Source organism: Musa acuminata, unplaced genomic scaffold (assembly GCF_036884655.1).
Source record: "Musa acuminata AAA Group cultivar baxijiao unplaced genomic scaffold, Cavendish_Baxijiao_AAA HiC_scaffold_838, whole genome shotgun sequence".
NCBI lineage: Eukaryota > Viridiplantae > Streptophyta > Magnoliopsida > Zingiberales > Musaceae > Musa > Musa acuminata.
The window spans coordinates 22959-29290 of NW_027021064.1; the positions used below are offsets into that span (position 1 = coordinate 22959).

Below are 6332 nucleotides of genomic sequence, written 5' to 3' on the forward strand. Positions count from 1 at the left end.
TGGGCCTCGGAATTCGCCGTGACCGCTACGCAGTCAGTCTCGTGGGGCTCGGAGAGAGCTTTCCGGAATGGGGCCGCAATAGCGATTCCGAGTTCGTTCGAGAAAGTCCCGATGGTTTCGGCGCGCGCTTGCCGTGTCCGGTACGCGGTCGGCCTCGTGGGCATCGGAGAGATCCGACGATGGCGATTCCGAGATCGTTCGAGAGGTTTCGGGGCGCGCAATGGGCTCCGGTCGTCGATATGCGCCGTCCGCGACGTGCACAAAGGCGAGGGACGACGCACACAAAACGAGTGCGATCATACCAGCACTAAAGCACCGGATCCCATCAGAACTCCGAAGTTAAGCGTGCTTGGGCGAGAGTAGTACTAGGATGGGTGACCCCCTGGGAAGTCCTCGTGTTGCACTCCTTTTTGCGCCCCGAGCGGCCAAAAGACTTACTTAAAACTCTCCTTTAAGCTTTTCAATTTTTCCAGCATCATGGCCAACAGTAAATGTGTCAGTAACATGTAAATGAAGTCATCATCTAAAAATTTCTTCGTAAACATACAATGATCAGACATGTATGGTTCCAGGATGGGTGACCCCATGGGAAGTCCTCGTGTTGCACTCCTTTTTGCGCCCCGAGCGGCCAAAACCTCTCCCGTCGACCTCCGAGGCGATGGTTTTGGGCCTCGGAATTCGCCGTGACCGCTACGCAGTCAGTCTCGTGGGGCTCGGAGAGAGCTTTCCGGAATGGGGCCGCAATAGCGATTCCGAGTTCGTTCGAGAAAGTCCCGATGGTTTCGGCGCGCGCTTGCCGTGTCCGGTACGCGGTCGGCCTCGTGGGCATCGGAGAGATCCGACGATGGCGATTCCGAGATCGTTCGAGAGGTTTCGGGGCGCGCAATGGGCTCCGGTCGTCGATATGCGCCGTCCGCGACGTGCACAAAGGCGAGGGACGACGCACACAAAACGAGTGCGATCATACCAGCACTAAAGCACCGGATCCCATCAGAACTCCGAAGTTAAGCGTGCTTGGGCGAGAGTAGTACTAGGATGGGTGACCCCCTGGGAAGTCCTCGTGTTGCACTCCTTTTTGCGCCCCGAGCGGCCAAAAGACTTACTTAAAACTCTCCTTTAAGCTTTTCAATTTTTCCAGCATCATGGCCAACAGTAAATGTGTCAGTAACATGTAAATGAAGTCATCATCTAAAAATTTCTTCGTAAACATACAATGATCAGACATGTATGGTTCCAGGATGGGTGACCCCATGGGAAGTCCTCGTGTTGCACTCCTTTTTGCGCCCCGAGCGGCCAAAACCTCTCCCGTCGACCTCCGAGGCGATGGTTTTGGGCCTCGGAATTCGCCGTGACCGCTACGCAGTCAGTCTCGTGGGGCTCGGAGAGAGCTTTCCGGAATGGGGCCGCAATAGCGATTCCGAGTTCGTTCGAGAAAGTCCCGATGGTTTCGGCGCGCGCTTGCCGTGTCCGGTACGCGGTCGGCCTCGTGGGCATCGGAGAGATCCGACGATGGCGATTCCGAGATCGTTCGAGAGGTTTCGGGGCGCGCAATGGGCTCCGGTCGTCGATATGCGCCGTCCGCGACGTGCACAAAGGCGAGGGACGACGCACACAAAACGAGTGCGATCATACCAGCACTAAAGCACCGGATCCCATCAGAACTCCGAAGTTAAGCGTGCTTGGGCGAGAGTAGTACTAGGATGGGTGACCCCCTGGGAAGTCCTCGTGTTGCACTCCTTTTTGCGCCCCGAGCGGCCAAAAGACTTACTTAAAACTCTCCTTTAAGCTTTTCAATTTTTCCAGCATCATGGCCAACAGTAAATGTGTCAGTAACATGTAAATGAAGTCATCATCTAAAAATTTCTTCGTAAACATACAATGATCAGACATGTATGGTTCCAGGATGGGTGACCCCATGGGAAGTCCTCGTGTTGCACTCCTTTTTGCGCCCCGAGCGGCCAAAACCTCTCCCGTCGACCTCCGAGGCGATGGTTTTGGGCCTCGGAATTCGCCGTGACCGCTACGCAGTCAGTCTCGTGGGGCTCGGAGAGAGCTTTCCGGAATGGGGCCGCAATAGCGATTCCGAGTTCGTTCGAGAAAGTCCCGATGGTTTCGGCGCGCGCTTGCCGTGTCCGGTACGCGGTCGGCCTCGTGGGCATCGGAGAGATCCGACGATGGCGATTCCGAGATCGTTCGAGAGGTTTCGGGGCGCGCAATGGGCTCCGGTCGTCGATATGCGCCGTCCGCGACGTGCACAAAGGCGAGGGACGACGCACACAAAACGAGTGCGATCATACCAGCACTAAAGCACCGGATCCCATCAGAACTCCGAAGTTAAGCGTGCTTGGGCGAGAGTAGTACTAGGATGGGTGACCCCCTGGGAAGTCCTCGTGTTGCACTCCTTTTTGCGCCCCGAGCGGCCAAAAGACTTACTTAAAACTCTCCTTTAAGCTTTTCAATTTTTCCAGCATCATGGCCAACAGTAAATGTGTCAGTAACATGTAAATGAAGTCATCATCTAAAAATTTCTTCGTAAACATACAATGATCAGACATGTATGGTTCCAGGATGGGTGACCCCATGGGAAGTCCTCGTGTTGCACTCCTTTTTGCGCCCCGAGCGGCCAAAACCTCTCCCGTCGACCTCCGAGGCGATGGTTTTGGGCCTCGGAATTCGCCGTGACCGCTACGCAGTCAGTCTCGTGGGGCTCGGAGAGAGCTTTCCGGAATGGGGCCGCAATAGCGATTCCGAGTTCGTTCGAGAAAGTCCCGATGGTTTCGGCGCGCGCTTGCCGTGTCCGGTACGCGGTCGGCCTCGTGGGCATCGGAGAGATCCGACGATGGCGATTCCGAGATCGTTCGAGAGGTTTCGGGGCGCGCAATGGGCTCCGGTCGTCGATATGCGCCGTCCGCGACGTGCACAAAGGCGAGGGACGACGCACACAAAACGAGTGCGATCATACCAGCACTAAAGCACCGGATCCCATCAGAACTCCGAAGTTAAGCGTGCTTGGGCGAGAGTAGTACTAGGATGGGTGACCCCCTGGGAAGTCCTCGTGTTGCACTCCTTTTTGCGCCCCGAGCGGCCAAAAGACTTACTTAAAACTCTCCTTTAAGCTTTTCAATTTTTCCAGCATCATGGCCAACAGTAAATGTGTCAGTAACATGTAAATGAAGTCATCATCTAAAAATTTCTTCGTAAACATACAATGATCAGACATGTATGGTTCCAGGATGGGTGACCCCATGGGAAGTCCTCGTGTTGCACTCCTTTTTGCGCCCCGAGCGGCCAAAACCTCTCCCGTCGACCTCCGAGGCGATGGTTTTGGGCCTCGGAATTCGCCGTGACCGCTACGCAGTCAGTCTCGTGGGGCTCGGAGAGAGCTTTCCGGAATGGGGCCGCAATAGCGATTCCGAGTTCGTTCGAGAAAGTCCCGATGGTTTCGGCGCGCGCTTGCCGTGTCCGGTACGCGGTCGGCCTCGTGGGCATCGGAGAGATCCGACGATGGCGATTCCGAGATCGTTCGAGAGGTTTCGGGGCGCGCAATGGGCTCCGGTCGTCGATATGCGCCGTCCGCGACGTGCACAAAGGCGAGGGACGACGCACACAAAACGAGTGCGATCATACCAGCACTAAAGCACCGGATCCCATCAGAACTCCGAAGTTAAGCGTGCTTGGGCGAGAGTAGTACTAGGATGGGTGACCCCCTGGGAAGTCCTCGTGTTGCACTCCTTTTTGCGCCCCGAGCGGCCAAAAGACTTACTTAAAACTCTCCTTTAAGCTTTTCAATTTTTCCAGCATCATGGCCAACAGTAAATGTGTCAGTAACATGTAAATGAAGTCATCATCTAAAAATTTCTTCGTAAACATACAATGATCAGACATGTATGGTTCCAGGATGGGTGACCCCATGGGAAGTCCTCGTGTTGCACTCCTTTTTGCGCCCCGAGCGGCCAAAACCTCTCCCGTCGACCTCCGAGGCGATGGTTTTGGGCCTCGGAATTCGCCGTGACCGCTACGCAGTCAGTCTCGTGGGGCTCGGAGAGAGCTTTCCGGAATGGGGCCGCAATAGCGATTCCGAGTTCGTTCGAGAAAGTCCCGATGGTTTCGGCGCGCGCTTGCCGTGTCCGGTACGCGGTCGGCCTCGTGGGCATCGGAGAGATCCGACGATGGCGATTCCGAGATCGTTCGAGAGGTTTCGGGGCGCGCAATGGGCTCCGGTCGTCGATATGCGCCGTCCGCGACGTGCACAAAGGCGAGGGACGACGCACACAAAACGAGTGCGATCATACCAGCACTAAAGCACCGGATCCCATCAGAACTCCGAAGTTAAGCGTGCTTGGGCGAGAGTAGTACTAGGATGGGTGACCCCCTGGGAAGTCCTCGTGTTGCACTCCTTTTTGCGCCCCGAGCGGCCAAAAGACTTACTTAAAACTCTCCTTTAAGCTTTTCAATTTTTCCAGCATCATGGCCAACAGTAAATGTGTCAGTAACATGTAAATGAAGTCATCATCTAAAAATTTCTTCGTAAACATACAATGATCAGACATGTATGGTTCCAGGATGGGTGACCCCATGGGAAGTCCTCGTGTTGCACTCCTTTTTGCGCCCCGAGCGGCCAAAACCTCTCCCATCGACCTCCGAGGCGATGGTTTTGGGCCTCGGAATTCGCCGTGACCGCTACGCAGTCAGTCTCGTGGGGCTCGGAGAGAGCTTTCCGGAATGGGGCCGCAATAGCGATTCCGAGTTCGTTCGAGAAAGTCCCGATGGTTTCGGCGCGCGCTTGCCGTGTCCGGTACGCGGTCGGCCTCGTGGGCATCGGAGAGATCCGACGATGGCGATTCCGAGATCGTTCGAGAGGTTTCGGGGCGCGCAATGGGCTCCGGTCGTCGATATGCGCCGTCCGCGACGTGCACAAAGGCGAGGGACGACGCACACAAAACGAGTGCGATCATACCAGCACTAAAGCACCGGATCCCATCAGAACTCCGAAGTTAAGCGTGCTTGGGCGAGAGTAGTACTAGGATGGGTGACCCCCTGGGAAGTCCTCGTGTTGCACTCCTTTTTGCGCCCCGAGCGGCCAAAAGACTTACTTAAAACTCTCCTTTAAGCTTTTCAATTTTTCCAGCATCATGGCCAACAGTAAATGTGTCAGTAACATGTAAATGAAGTCATCATCTAAAAATTTCTTCGTAAACATACAATGATCAGACATGTATGGTTCCAGGATGGGTGACCCCATGGGAAGTCCTCGTGTTGCACTCCTTTTTGCGCCCCGAGCGGCCAAAACCTCTCCCGTCGACCTCCGAGGCGATGGTTTTGGGCCTCGGAATTCGCCGTGACCGCTACGCAGTCAGTCTCGTGGGGCTCGGAGAGAGCTTTCCGGAATGGGGCCGCAATAGCGATTCCGAGTTCGTTCGAGAAAGTCCCGATGGTTTCGGCGCGCGCTTGCCGTGTCCGGTACGCGGTCGGCCTCGTGGGCATCGGAGAGATCCGACGATGGCGATTCCGAGATCGTTCGAGAGGTTTCGGGGCGCGCAATGGGCTCCGGTCGTCGATATGCGCCGTCCGCGACGTGCACAAAGGCGAGGGACGACGCACACAAAACGAGTGCGATCATACCAGCACTAAAGCACCGGATCCCATCAGAACTCCGAAGTTAAGCGTGCTTGGGCGAGAGTAGTACTAGGATGGGTGACCCCCTGGGAAGTCCTCGTGTTGCACTCCTTTTTGCGCCCCGAGCGGCCAAAAGACTTACTTAAAACTCTCCTTTAAGCTTTTCAATTTTTCCAGCATCATGGCCAACAGTAAATGTGTCAGTAACATGTAAATGAAGTCATCATCTAAAAATTTCTTCGTAAACATACAATGATCAGACATGTATGGTTCCAGGATGGGTGACCCCATGGGAAGTCCTCGTGTTGCACTCCTTTTTGCGCCCCGAGCGGCCAAAACCTCTCCCGTCGACCTCCGAGGCGATGGTTTTGGGCCTCGGAATTCGCCGTGACCGCTACGCAGTCAGTCTCGTGGGGCTCGGAGAGAGCTTTCCGGAATGGGGCCGCAATAGCGATTCCGAGTTCGTTCGAGAAAGTCCCGATGGTTTCGGCGCGCGCTTGCCGTGTCCGGTACGCGGTCGGCCTCGTGGGCATCGGAGAGATCCGACGATGGCGATTCCGAGATCGTTCGAGAGGTTTCGGGGCGCGCAATGGGCTCCGGTCGTCGATATGCGCCGTCCGCGACGTGCACAAAGGCGAGGGACGACGCACACAAAACGAGTGCGATCATACCAGCACTAAAGCACCGGATCCCATCAGAACTCCGAAGTTAAGCGT

The 6332-nt window shown here is 55.5% G+C and overlaps 9 non-coding genes across 9 annotated transcripts; all 9 read left to right on the top strand.

Annotated features, from left to right (window-relative positions):
• Positions 1–288: 288 nt before the first annotated feature.
• Positions 289–407, top strand: LOC135664452 (5S ribosomal RNA). The gene has a single exon (XR_010508835.1). It is a non-coding gene; the product is annotated as a 5S ribosomal RNA (ribosomal RNA).
• Positions 408–953: 546 nt separating this feature from the next.
• On the top strand, positions 954–1072 carry LOC135664454 (5S ribosomal RNA). Its single transcript, XR_010508837.1, has one exon. It is a non-coding gene; the product is annotated as a 5S ribosomal RNA (ribosomal RNA).
• A 546-nt stretch (positions 1073–1618) lies between these two features.
• Positions 1619–1737, top strand: LOC135664455 (5S ribosomal RNA). Its single transcript, XR_010508838.1, has one exon. It is a non-coding gene; the product is annotated as a 5S ribosomal RNA (ribosomal RNA).
• Positions 1738–2283: 546 nt separating this feature from the next.
• Positions 2284–2402, top strand: LOC135664456 (5S ribosomal RNA). Its single transcript, XR_010508839.1, has one exon. It is a non-coding gene; the product is annotated as a 5S ribosomal RNA (ribosomal RNA).
• A 546-nt stretch (positions 2403–2948) lies between these two features.
• LOC135664458 (5S ribosomal RNA) lies at positions 2949–3067 on the top strand. The gene has a single exon (XR_010508841.1). It is a non-coding gene; the product is annotated as a 5S ribosomal RNA (ribosomal RNA).
• Positions 3068–3613: 546 nt separating this feature from the next.
• On the top strand, positions 3614–3732 carry LOC135664459 (5S ribosomal RNA). Its single transcript, XR_010508842.1, has one exon. It is a non-coding gene; the product is annotated as a 5S ribosomal RNA (ribosomal RNA).
• Positions 3733–4278: 546 nt separating this feature from the next.
• On the top strand, positions 4279–4397 carry LOC135664460 (5S ribosomal RNA). Its single transcript, XR_010508843.1, has one exon. It is a non-coding gene; the product is annotated as a 5S ribosomal RNA (ribosomal RNA).
• A 546-nt stretch (positions 4398–4943) lies between these two features.
• On the top strand, positions 4944–5062 carry LOC135664461 (5S ribosomal RNA). The gene has a single exon (XR_010508844.1). It is a non-coding gene; the product is annotated as a 5S ribosomal RNA (ribosomal RNA).
• Positions 5063–5608: 546 nt separating this feature from the next.
• Positions 5609–5727, top strand: LOC135664462 (5S ribosomal RNA). The gene has a single exon (XR_010508845.1). It is a non-coding gene; the product is annotated as a 5S ribosomal RNA (ribosomal RNA).
• The last annotated feature ends 605 nt before the right edge of the window (positions 5728–6332 follow it).